Genomic DNA, 13,765 nt, shown 5'->3' with positions numbered 1-13,765 from the left:
CTCATTACTGTTTGACCAGCTAGTCTTACTGCAAACACTGCTGAGCTTTAAAAGCATTCTCAGTGAAGGAGGCCACATGTTGCTCAGTAACAAGACAGACAATGATTTCAGCTTTTGGAGATGAATGGCGTCTTTTCAACATGCTTACACCCTAATTAAAAGTATTGTATGTGAAGCCTGTGAAGCCTGATATATCTTCTTCGTTTTTGGATAAAAATGATGGCCTACAGCATAGAGGAATATGATATATCAGACTTCAGATAAACATACATTTACGTTTTGTTCCACATTACATTTGTGGCTATAAGAAAAATATAGAAAATCGACAGCTTTATCCTTTAAGCTGATCCATTTTAAAGTCACATGTACCTCAACAACACAAGTTACTTTTGAACATCACAAAGTGATGAGACAGCCTTCACATACTTGTTACTACTGCATGTTGTGCTCCAAGAAAGCTGTTAAAGTGAATACTACCCCTCCAACCTAAAATGTGTTGGGCTTTCACTGGATAGAATGATGTACTGTAGTTTTCACATTCATCTGCAGAAAGTGGACATTTTCTCTACGCTCTCCTTAAACTCCTCAAATGAACATATTAGCCTGCAAGCAGAATGTATAACATCACAACAAGTGTGGGAGCAAATCGTGGTCCTGTAAGACACTTACACAAGTGTGACATGGAAACTTGAACCCTCCGGTGCACAAACACTGAGGATGGACTTTACAGTTAATCAGGAGAGTTGTGGAGTTGTGTCATTTTAAGAAATACTAAGGAGGTCATTGAACTTTTTTGTGGAAAAACATGATCTTTCAATCATTTTGTATGTATTAAATCATGTATCAAGGCAAACTTCACCAGTGTGACAATCTGCATGGATAATAGCAAACTGTTGTTACAGCGGGAAGCTCAAAAAGCTCAAGTGCATGTGTACTCAACTCATGTTGATGTCCAGTTTCAAATAGTTTATGCGGCAAAGTTATGTGAAATAAATGTCTGTTGATTTGTTTGCACTGCATCTCCATTTGTCAGGAGAATATCTTTAAACTTGTAAATACAGCTCCATCACATTTAGCTGACACAGTATATATTTTAGGCCAAGGAAAAACTGAGCACATTTGGAAATGCAGACCATTAAATAGACACCTTTTTTAAACTTTAAACATTAAGGCAGAAATAGAGTTTCTGAGTGTACTGCAGGTGTAACAAGGACACCGAGGACAACTGTTGACCCTTGAGGTAGGCACTTACAAATCTCTTTACTGCAGGGCTGTTTAAACATGTACATGGGAAGTTATTTCATGATATTATTACGTAGACGAGTGAATTGTGAGTGAGGAGGAAGTGAAAAGCAGTCACAATCAGTACAGATAATTCAGACACAGAGAGCAGGTAGAGCAGGTCACAAGAGGCAGCTGTTTCCGCTCTGTTTGTTTTTTCCTGTTGGATGAGCAACAAGTTGATGGTGAGGCTCTCTGTGCTGCACTGAGAGCTGGAGAGGTCAGTTATCTGACGCAGAGTGAAGGGAAGCAGGAAGCAATGAGACGAGTTTAAGAAACATCCTAATTAATTGTGAAACATTTGTCTTTAGTTAAATATAACCAGAAGAGTGCAGAGAGATAAAAACAGATGTATACATTATTACAAACATTGTACATTAGAGTATACAGTAAAATAAATATTTAGTTGATGAGAATAATCCTTGTGCACAAACCGTCTCATAGAAAAACATCAACATTGAGGAACGTAACCAGCAGCAATTATCTCCACAGCCTGGCCTCGCTGGACCACAATGCACCTTGTCTTCCTGGATCCCAATTAGGCTGTTGAGGCGAACACAGCCCCAGACACCCTCTGACAACCAGTTACCTTTAATAACTGCAGCGTCTCCGGGAACCATGAAGAGGAGACCCTTTCATGTTTTACTTGTACTGGAGCTTGTGCTGTATTAAAGAAGAGCAGAAATATCTCTGAATAACAGCAGACAATAAAATAACGACAGAAGATTGTGTTTTCAACATGAGCATTTTAGCCAGAACAAATCCAATGTAGGTCTGACTGCCCTGTAATAATAGACAATGTTTGTCTACCCTGCAGTATATGAACATTTTAAGTTAAAACCAGCACTATTACACTGAACGCACTCAGTTACTCTTTCTTGTTTTAGTATTAATGTCTGTTTACATGAACAAAGTTGCTCCATTCATCCTCACATAAAAGCTATCGGTATCTGTAAAGTTGAAGGGTCACAGGTAAACAGGAAGATGTTTAAAAAGCACCAGGAAGAGAGACAGGGTCATAGGATCCATCTGGGGTAATACAGTATAAACAAACAAGCCCATAGGCAAACACTGCCATCTGACTTTTGTGGTGTTATGGGAAATGTCTTGGAAACATTTGTTGTGAAACAGAAGCAATCAGTTAACAGTGATTGAAAGAACAGATATGATTTGTGTGACAGAATATTTTTCAGTGTGCATCCATGTGGATCTCTTTTTTTTTTAGACCTATTAATGATAAAATGATAAATGCAAGCTGTCAGTAGTGCAGCAGAAATAGGCATCTAACCGTTAATGCAGCTATTTTGTTCATATTGTTTTAAAATCCCTTAAACCTGCAATAACTGAATGTTTTTGTTTTTCTTGGGGTTTTTTCTTTCTTGTTTTTTTGGTTACTTTGGAGCAGTGAAAACAAAAGCAAAGACATAATATCACATTTTAAGTTTATTTGGTAAAATTGTTCACAATCCATTGCATTTACACATTCAGACATTACAAAGGACCATTACTATTAATTTGGAGTCCAATATTCACTCATTTTCAGTCTTGTTTTTGGTTTCCACTAACTTATGACTGAAATATATGGCTCTTTAGCTGCTAAATGCTCGACTATATTCACCAACCAGTTGCTAACTGTGTCTGTTTGCCATTTGATGCTGAGGAGCTAGTGTGCAATGTGTAAGTTACTGTTGTCAGCCTCTGACTTGTCATTACAGGCCTTTATTTACACAATAGCTTTTTATAGGCAAATTTCATGATCTATCGTTTTTTAAAGGTAGATATGTAGAATGAGCAGAACAACGCCATCTAATGTCTCGAGATCGTAGTCGCAACAACCAAAAAGTATTTCCAGCAGTCGGGTTGGCAGGTCCGGTGCCGGATTTTATTTTAGCTCTAACTCTGTAAATATACCACTTTATCCACATGTCTAACCTTTTTAGGCGAGAAAGTAGCCCTTTAGATCCACAATGTGACGCGAATTTGTCCAAATAACATCTGCTTAAAGTTTTGTTCCTGCGAATTCGGAGCCACTCAAGTTAGCCGTAGCGAGTAACGCACTTCCGGACATTTTCACAAAATAAAACACCCGTTGCCTTTTATTATTAAGAAAACCATAACGATAGAGTTGGTGCTTTTATTTTGAAAACAGGAAGTGAACATACCCTCGCTGTAACTGACTTGGAAACCACCGAGGTACATTACATTGTAACGCCAGTGGGAGTAGCAGCAATGTCTCTGCATGTACTGCCTAATCCTAAACACCGATTGGCTTGTGTGTGGTGTCGTCAGAAGCAGAAGAGGCTCACGGTCGTAAACATCTAGTCACGTGTAGTCTGAGATGGACGCGCAGGTCAGGAAATGACGTAAACGGACCGTATATGGTTTGTTATTTGTGTTATTACATTACGTGTTGGACTAAATACATGGACATATTGAGGAAAATATTCCGGTTTTATGAAAACGGATTTCATATTTCACAAGAATGGATACTTGGCAAGCTGTACAGAAAGTCCTGAGTCATAAGATGATCGTTGTGGATAAAGGGAAGACTTTGAAGGTATGTAGGCATTATAGCTTTTCTCACTTAGCTGAGTGGCTAGCCGAGCTAATCGGTAATACTATTACGGCTGTGAGCAACCATATAAGTCGTGAGTGGTCTTGAATGAATCAGAACAATCTAAGCTTTCCAACAATGTACGGCATGAGTATATATGTTTAAGGGTTGGTGTTTAAAACATTCAGAAGACCGTGTGGCTACCTTCTAACATCCGTCCCGTCCCGTGAACGGAACAGCGTGCGTTAAGAGGTTAATGATCAAATATCAAAATCCGAATAGCGTCAGAAAGTCAACCCACTCTCCACATTTCCATTGCTACCGTTTTGATACTTCATGGTACACAAACAAATAGCATCTCATATGAAAGCTAAGACCCTGGCGAGTTCAACAGTACCACTATTATTGCGCTAAAAACTCAGTGAACCAGCAGCATACAAAGGTAAACAACCACTTATTTACAGTGACTAACAGATATTCTGTCTTACCTTCGAAGTTTTGTGATGAAAAGTTGTACTTGAGAGCAAAAAACGCTGGTTTTAGTGAGTCCAACACGGCCGTGTTTGTTTACAACTCCATTTCACCCAGTGCCTGCCTACAGTAGCTGCACCGGAACAACAGACAACCCTGGCAACCCGCAATTCCGGCCGCTAATTGGCTGGTACAATGTACACAGAACGTGTCAGAACGTCATTGTCGAACCCGTCAAAAAATTTTAAAAATATTAATTCAGACTAAAAAAATTTTTTTATGGAAAAGCAATACTTTCATTCTGTACCCCTCAAAACGCCCCGTGGCTGTATTATTTTAAAAAAAATATATAGCTTTTAATAAATATTCTACATATTCAACCTTTAATAAATGTTGGCCAAATACAACTCATCTCAAGAACTTCGAGTTACACAAGTAATATTTATTAAATGGCTGCATTTATGTAGTGTGTTTATCCAAAGTGCTTTACAGTGTTTCGCTGCTCATTCAGCCTTTCACACTTACATTCACACACACACACTCATACACTGATGGCGGCAAGCTACCATGTAGGGTATTGGTACAACAAACATGAGTAACTTGGGGTCAAGTATCTTGCCTAAGGACCACCAGGAACCTCCAACCTTTGGATCAGTGGACAGCCCTCTCTACCTCCTGAACCCCATGAACCCACACAGCATCCAGGATCACTGGCTTACTGGTAGCTACTCTCATAAAATAGAATATATTTCATAGAAGTTAAGAGAAGGCATCTACACTGAAGGCATATGACAGTACACTACTTTTATTTAAATTAGATCAGCATCACAGGGAGCTCAATTTCAGTTGAAAAATAACATTTAGTTAGAAGTTTAGCTAATTGGTTAGATAACAGTGAACCTAAGCTGACATCTAACTGTCTATTAGAGCATAATTAGTTTCATGAGGTTGTGAACTATTACAACTAATTGAGGTTAATGAATTCAAACTCAATATTCTGTCTTCATTAAATGTATATATTTATACTGACCTAAGACTTTATGTTTTCTATTCAGAATATTATATGAAGCTTTGGGATCCCTACTACAATTTAAAGCAAAAAATACATAAAAAGGATTTTATTTCTGGTGTCACCATTAGACACTCTTGCCAGTTAAAATGTAAAAAAGATACAAAAAATATGTTCCACCTAAAACAAAATATTATTTATCCATAGCAAAGGCCAGAGCCATGAGCAGATGGAAATATCAATATCCTGGGATGAGCGCAAGAAAAAAATTGGCAGCAGACGGCAGGATCTCTGGAAATATTTGAGATCAGTTCATTCTTTTGAGATTCTGCTCCAGCAGCACTTGGCAGGAATCTTGTAAGTCGATATTGTGATAATTATCTCACTAATGAGGCATCTCAATCAGAAATACAACATCATATTCCATGGTGGAATATCAGGGCAGACATACTGTATTTCCCATGTGAATGATCTGTGCATCTGATTCCCTATAGGAAACATCTTCAGAAATCTGAGAAAAAAATTACATTTTACTGGAAGGAATGGCTCTTTGGTTGTGCTGTAAAACACTGATGGATAGATAAGCACTACTGCTGAAAAATGACTCATGCTTCACTTATGTCAAAAATAAACCATCCGATTAGAATAGTTTTTTTCTCCATTTCAATTACAAATGATCACCAGAGCTGGAGGATTATGATCTAGCTGGGGGCTTATTTGTTTCATTGATCACTACATTGATTGAAGCTGCTCCATTGGTTGCTATGGTTTCAGGTCTACACTAAATCTGTCTGTTGACGTCACAGACACTTTTGTTCACACCATAGGTTGGTGTAAATGAAGCAAAGGAAAACACCACCTATGAAGAAATAATACAGATGGTGGGGACTAATACAGGGATAATGTTGCAGGTAAACTTGCATGTCTAGTTTCTTTATAGCGTCATCATTCGCAGCAGCAGCTAAAGCAGTGAGTGTGTCACCATTTGAACTTTTTGGCTTGACCACAGCAGCTGGGGCAGCCCTAAAACCTAAATGCATGTCCATCACTGAGTCACTGACTGACTGATGAAGATACACTATTGGTCAGCCAACAGTAATCATTTAGAGTCCTGGTATGTTTTCAGTTAATACGTTTTTAAGTCTCAATACTGGTGACAAATGAGTGTTTCATGATCCACAAACAAATTTGTTCACTATATGAGTGATTTGTGGTATTCACAAATTAATTTTCCAATCCAACAAATAACAACAAATTTGAAAGACTATAACACTTTTTTTTCTTACAAATAAATACAAGACTTACTGAATTAATGACAGTATTCTACAAATACAATATATTTCGTACTTCATGTTCATGGCTAATATTTGCGAGGTTTTCTTCATTTACAGATTGTTGAATGTCCCCTGTCACATGTGGATCAGAGTCTCAGTTTTAAGACTCTATTTTTTTTCAGTCTCTGATCCACAAATGTATGATGCATTTAAATGCTCCTGGAAAACTCAGGCAACCAGCTTATATGAGCAGTCATGTGGAGAGCAAGACGTTTTGTTTTGTTTGGTTTTTTGCTTGTTATAGATTATTACATTTTGATCATAATTTCTTAAGTATGTAATATTCAGGTGTCATGTACCTTTTGACTGAATTTTATGGTGCAACAAGGAAGATGTTTCTGGAGTCAGCGTCTTTGTTTAGTTTTAAGGATTTTTTAAGTAAATTGCACTCTTCAATTGAAATTGTATTGACCTCCATTGTAATTGTAAAAACATACCTTACAGTCTCTCTCTTTTTTATCACAGGAGCTTCCACAAACCCAGCCAGATACTTGAGAGGGCTGCAATTAGTAATAGAAAGCAATATTAAATATTTAACCACTTCACATTGTATACAGAGCAATCAAAGGTAGCACAATAATTCCTTGATTGAGAAACATTGGTACATTAATGGTTTCCCACCTACCTGGGGGAGGCTTCATCACTAATGCATTAGCCATTTAGTGTGTGCTGGCCCAGTCAAAAGGGATGATTGCACCCATTCAACCATTCTGTTGGAGTGCTGCTGTGAAACGCCCTGTCCATAACGATAACTGAAGAGCAGTGGGTCCTGATTAGACCTCTGCCGAGAAAAAAAGTGTACTTATTCTCTAACTCTTCATTGATTTCAGACAAATGTAAAGATCTCATAAGTATGTGTAATGATAAAAGTTTGTTATATAGAGTTACTGTAAAAGAGAAGATCAGATTACATTACATGAGCCTTTACGGTATGTGAAGGCATTTTTTTGAGGGACGCCACAGGAGAGATTAATATTCATGAGCTCATACTGCTCATTTCTACTATCCATGTTTTAATTATTTCCTTTCAAAGTGTCAGGAAGTGACTATGTGGGGATGTATCTAAATGGATCCAGTATTCAGAGGCTTGAGAGGGCATTGTGAAGAGGCAAATGCACACACTAATGGTTGTGTTATTTCCTGTCCGTCTTTAGACATAATGGCCAAGCTCTTGCACAGGACATCTCTCCGTCTGAGAGGTATCTCAGCCCTCAGTAACATGTATTACTAAATGGTAGTAAAAAGCTTTAAGAGAGGTTATGAGGCAAACAACATTGAGGTTCAATGTTTCATAAACTTCCCCACTGTGCACTTGACTTCACATTCAAAAAGAAAGATATTTTACACAGCCACTTCGGAAAATATCACCAAAATAAATCAGTCAGCTTGTTACTTGTAACTTTGAATGATAATATTGTTTGTTACTTAGTACAGAATAACGTGTAAGTGTTTCTTGGAAAAGCAGGGCACGATTGTCCAACTGTTTACATGAACAATCAATCTGGGAGATATCTGAGTATGAAAACCATAGAGATGAAGCAGTTTGTTTTTTGTTTTTTTCACTATGTGGCACAAATCCAATCAGCCAGGTCACTTGGTGAAGGTTTACTGTTGAGACATTGTTCTCTCACAGAGCAGGAACATGACCAAAACATTCAACAATCAGGAAACTTGACAGGTAATTTTTAAGATGTGTAAATACACAGATGTTTTCGGTCTATAGTGACTATCATATTTTGAAAAATCAGTATCAATTATTTCATCTAACACTCTGCAAGAAACCAATAAGTGCATTTTCCCAAATTATCTAACTATTTCAAATAGTGTTCACATCAAACACCAAGTTGTAATTACAGCTTGGAAACTAGATAGATTTTTCTGAAAACTGCAATATGTAACATGGCATTTAATTATATGGAATTGCTTGACAAAGTAAGCAAACATGGATGCCTCATGTGATAAGCGAACTGGATAAAGGAAAAGTACAAGGCCATGAAGCAAATTTGACATAGCAGGCGAATGAGTTACAAACTGAAAGAGACGCCTTTAAATCAAATGACTCATTTCACTATAGAACTTTATCCATTCGGTCTGATCACATTTCAAAAGTCTTGAAAAGCTACACAATTTAATTGTTTTATCCTCATTCAAGATAGCCAGAGGGCTAAACCGGAAGTTAGCTGTCTCAGCTGTTGGAAGTCTGCAGTGAACATGCTCCATAGAGTATACTGTACACAGTATGTTTTCATTTGTGTAATTTCTATACAGCAGGACATGGCTTTTTTTGGCTTCATGGGCCACTGAGAAACTTTTAGAGGATTGAACAGGACCCCACACCCAACACTATATCAGTTCTCAATTTCATAGATATGATGTTATATTGCCAGTGTGCAGTATTGTAATACCTTCATATGATCAACTCAGTTATCATACAACCTCCCTGAGTCAAATGACAAACACTTGCAAGCCCATAAAATGGGAATATTTCCTTTCCATCCATGTGACACAATGTGAACACAGCATCGGGGTCCAGACAAAAGTACTTTAGAAACACAGCTGTATGAACTAGATTCCTCATCACAAATCACATATTTTCCTCCCTCAGTCCAGGACAAACCAGCTTATAATGAAGCGTCTCTGCTTCTTGGCCTTTCCACTGGCTCGAACCTTGATCACTTATTAAGATGTGGGTCCACAACATCTGAACAGCTGATGGAAACAGCCAATTATTGGCCATTTCAGGCATTCATATTCAGTAATGAAAACATAAAACAAAAAGAAAACATATGAAATTATTTACTGGTCTTCATGCAATTGTTTTATTATTTCCATGATATCTGTGCTTTAAGTGGACCCACATTCAGCAGCGATAAAACATTGCTGATCAAACCTTGTATTATTTCAGTCACAAGCTGTTAGTGATTGACTCAGCTGTTTACCATGTGTCCTGATGACTGTTTTTGGCATCCTCTTGGAGCTGCATATGGTTAACTTCATCAGTACTTTTCAGTGTCTGGCAGCCAGTCATCACACATCTTATCCACCTTTGTCTTAAGTTGGCCCTTTACCAGAGATAGACCAGATAGAGGGTATCAAGAATTCATATGAATGTGATGTAGTTTTTGATTGTGTGTTAGCTTTGGTTGTCATGCTCTGCTGGTCTGTTGTTGGTGCTGATCATTATGAGAAGGTTGCTAAGGAGGAAAGAGGAGACAGGAGTGGGGGAGCTGGTGTGATATATTGCACACCAGGGTCAGCGCTGATGGAGCCGTAGACTCAAAGGGAAATATCAATGTTCTTTCATTCCTGGACATTAGTTTCACATGTTTAATCCCTCTGTCTCTCTTTCTCTTCTCTCTCTCTCTCTCTCTCTCTCTCTCTCTCTCTCTCTCTCTCTCTCTCTCTCTCTCTCTCTCTCTCTCTCTCTCTCTCTCTCTCTCACACACACACACACAGACACACAGACACACACACACACACACACACACAAACCACAGGAGGACAGGGAGTGCTGTCCATTAGTGGCCCACAGGAGACTGGCCTTCTGCTGAACACATAATGCTTCTGGGGTAGGGGGAAAACTCCCTTTAGGATAGTTGACTGAAAAATAATTATTCTGCTCTTCACAGATCATTACGTCTCCATCCCTGCTCACAGGACTAGATTGGTTTCACTTATTATATTGGGTTTAGTATTTATGGTCAGTGGGCTTTTCTCTTTAGGACAGTCATGATCATTAGGCACTGGCAGGATGGTTGGAAAAATGCTGATATTTGCTGTTTCCAGTTTAAAAGACAGTTCTGGTTTATTTTGATGGTTTCATTTTGTATCACCAAGTGAATCGTTGAGATCCAACAACAAAATCACTACAACAAAGTCAGACAGTGCAAGAAATAGCAGTAAGGGGATCTGACAAGTTGTAACTAAGCCAACAATGTAGTCATATATGATCTAAAAAGGACTTTAATTGGAAGTCAAACAAAGTGAGAGCACCCAACATTTACCATGATAATTGCTCATTGGACAGGAAAACTGTTCACATGCAAAATAGGTCAAAGTTGAACCTACTGTATAAGTCAGTCTATAAACTGATTGTAATTATGACTGATGTTAATCTTGGAAAGCTGGATTCATAATTTTACTGTTTGCGTTTGTTGCCTCTGTCTGTTCATCTGACTTCAGATGAACAGACAGCAGTTCACTCTGCTTGTGTTTCAACCCAGTTTGTCACTACGCTGCTATATCTCTGCATTAACTTGGTGAGTAATATGTTATAGGAATTAGGAATTATGGCCAAAAATATGCAAATAATAGATAGATAGATAGATAGATAGATAGATAGATAGACAGATAGATAGACAGACAGACAGACAGACAGAGAGACATAATCTGAAGGGATAAAATAAAACAATAATGATTGTGAGCTCAGTCCAGAAACAATAATGACACAGGATCTTCTGCTGCATGTAATGACGACAGTGAATAGCTCCTGTGGCTCCACATCCACTCAAATTCTGGAGGGTAATAGAGGTTAGCTCTTCAAATGAGGATGACCTTTGAACTTGGAAAATGGAGAGATGAAGGGAAGAAAAAAAAGCCCCAAGCTCCATCTGCATAGCAACCACATTGTATGTCTGTTTTTTCCCTTTGTTCATATGAGACTGGTGGAAAGCCTGTGAATACTGACAGACAGGGTCAGAATCCTCAGGAGTTGCACGTTTGACATGACATCATCACCTGTTACTGTTGTCAGATTATGATTTTTGCATCCTGCTTCAAGGGGGGGTAAAACAATAATTACAACTGTGTATTTGACATATTAAAATGAAGATGCAAGTCAAAGCCAAAGTCAAAGCCAAAGCTGTATCTTTGTCTGAAAGCATATTGTAATTCCTAATAAAGACAACTACTATGTGTTGTGAGCAGATTACAGACAGTGTTTTTATTCTGAAAGGAATGACATAGCCAAAGAGTCTTCGGTAAATGTATCCAAATCTCACTTTGCACAAATCTTTGCCCTCAAAATTTGCAGACTACAACAGTCTGGTGTTGATAATTCATATATTATATGGGAGCCCCTTATCTCCAATGTAAAGTGGAAAGTCCCTGTTATCTATCATCGGCCACACTTTGACTTACATCCTCATAAAGCCTTAAATAAATGAAAGTTTATTATTCTGTTAAGCAAGGTAAGAAGTCAAGATGGCCCCTTTTCCACAGTCGCACCAATGAATGAAATGGTAAAATGGCTCGGGCTGAGCCTCTCTCCATGGAAACTGTGTTCGATATTGTCATGACAACCTTCAACTGAGAGGAAAGAAATAAAGCAAGAAATGAGGGGAAACAATAAAAGGGAGTAATCAAGGATGACAGAACAAGCCCCGACAGATTCTCTCTCAACTTCCAGGACCGGCTCTTTCTCTTCTGCCTGAGCTCATCATGTTTCATGAATCAGAGCCCTTTAAATCTGTCAATCATCTTTCCTCCCGGCCCTGTGAACAAGAGATGCTGCTTCACTAATGGAGTTATTCAGGTGTGGAAAACTATCAGCTTCTACCATGATGGCTGCTTTTGTTGATAGAGTCATCAAAATATGGCATTCAACCAAATCAAAGGATCCAGCTGGGCAATTATCACCTCTGAGCACAGAGACGTACACAAGTTTAAAGAGGACTGTTAAGGTGGACTTTCCCTGTGGGGTTAGTGAGATTATTTGTGTTTGGGTTATCTTGAGTGCAGCTGTGGCAGTGGTTACAACCAGGTGGTTATGAGGATACCTATGATGTACGACCATGACATTCAAATAAAACTGACTGACATTAAAATATGATGTCCTGAGCTACAAAACACATATAATTGATTCATCAATCACCACCCAGCATTCTCCCTATGAAATATTTGACTGCAGCATATCTCTTGCAGGTGCATTGGAAGAAGGTAAAATAATGGACATGACAATTTGAACCACAACTTAGTGTCCTCAAAACAGGTTGCTTTTTGACTGGTTATCTTATGACAGCATGAAATAGTCTGAAATGAATGCGGACTTGATGAACACTAAAATAAAATTATACGGTTTATTGAATTGTTGGAGTCTTTTACATTTACTAAATGTAAAAGACTCCAACCTGCAAAATTCTTGTCACTCATGTGAATAGCCAGTTTATCCAAATTACGAAAAAACCTATTATATCACTTAACTCTAGCGTTGTGTAGCCATGGAGATATATTTTGGTTTTGTTTATAATATTTTAACATATCTATCTATTAGATTTCTGCATTCATCCTAATATGACGGAAGTGAATGGAATTTAGTTTATGGTGCTAATAGCACCCACAAATAACATTTAATTTATGTTTTTATAGGACAATGCACATATATCAACATTGTTAATCTTCCAGGTAATTTTCAACTGCAACTGCACTACCAATGAAGTGACATGTTAATAAATATACGAATCACACTGCTCAAATGAAAAGAAGCAGCAAAATAGTCCACCATTCAGTATAACAACTGAGAAATACTGTTATTAACCACATTTCATCAGCAGAAAACTACTTTCTACAGAAATAAACCCTAGTAATCTGTAGATTACTGTGAGTAATAAGGTCCTATATCTGGAAAGACGAATAAATAATAATAATAATCCAAAACTGTCTGCATGTCTGTACCTCTGAGGGGAAGTGAGAAAATGAGTGAACTATCCCTTTAAATATTTAAAAGATTTAATGCATCTGATTTAAAAGGTCATCAAGCTGTAAAATCCACATCACATAATTGTTCAATGTAGTCTGGTAACTTTTGGATCCTTTTTGTGGCATTAAATTGTTGACTTGAAAATGATCTGAATTTTTCGCAAGTCAACATTTAATATCAATAATGCATTTGTGAGATATTTGAGCGACAGATTAAGAGCGTCTTCTTGTCATCTTGTCACCCTGCTTTTATCTGACCAATCAGTCTGCCACATTCAGCTTTGGTAGCAGAGTGTGTCTGCTTTTTTATATGAAGACATGGTGTCTGCTTTCATATTCACGCAGTCTTCATGGTTTAGACTCGCTGATGACACCTTGCCCCCCCCCCATCCGCCCTTCATCGCCACAGTGTGCTCCACA

Source organism: Scomber japonicus, chromosome 4 (assembly GCF_027409825.1).
Source record: "Scomber japonicus isolate fScoJap1 chromosome 4, fScoJap1.pri, whole genome shotgun sequence".
Classification (NCBI taxonomy): Eukaryota; Metazoa; Chordata; class Actinopteri; order Scombriformes; family Scombridae; genus Scomber; species Scomber japonicus.
The sequence above is the reverse complement of the archived record's forward strand: the minus strand, read 5'-3'. Positions refer to the sequence as shown.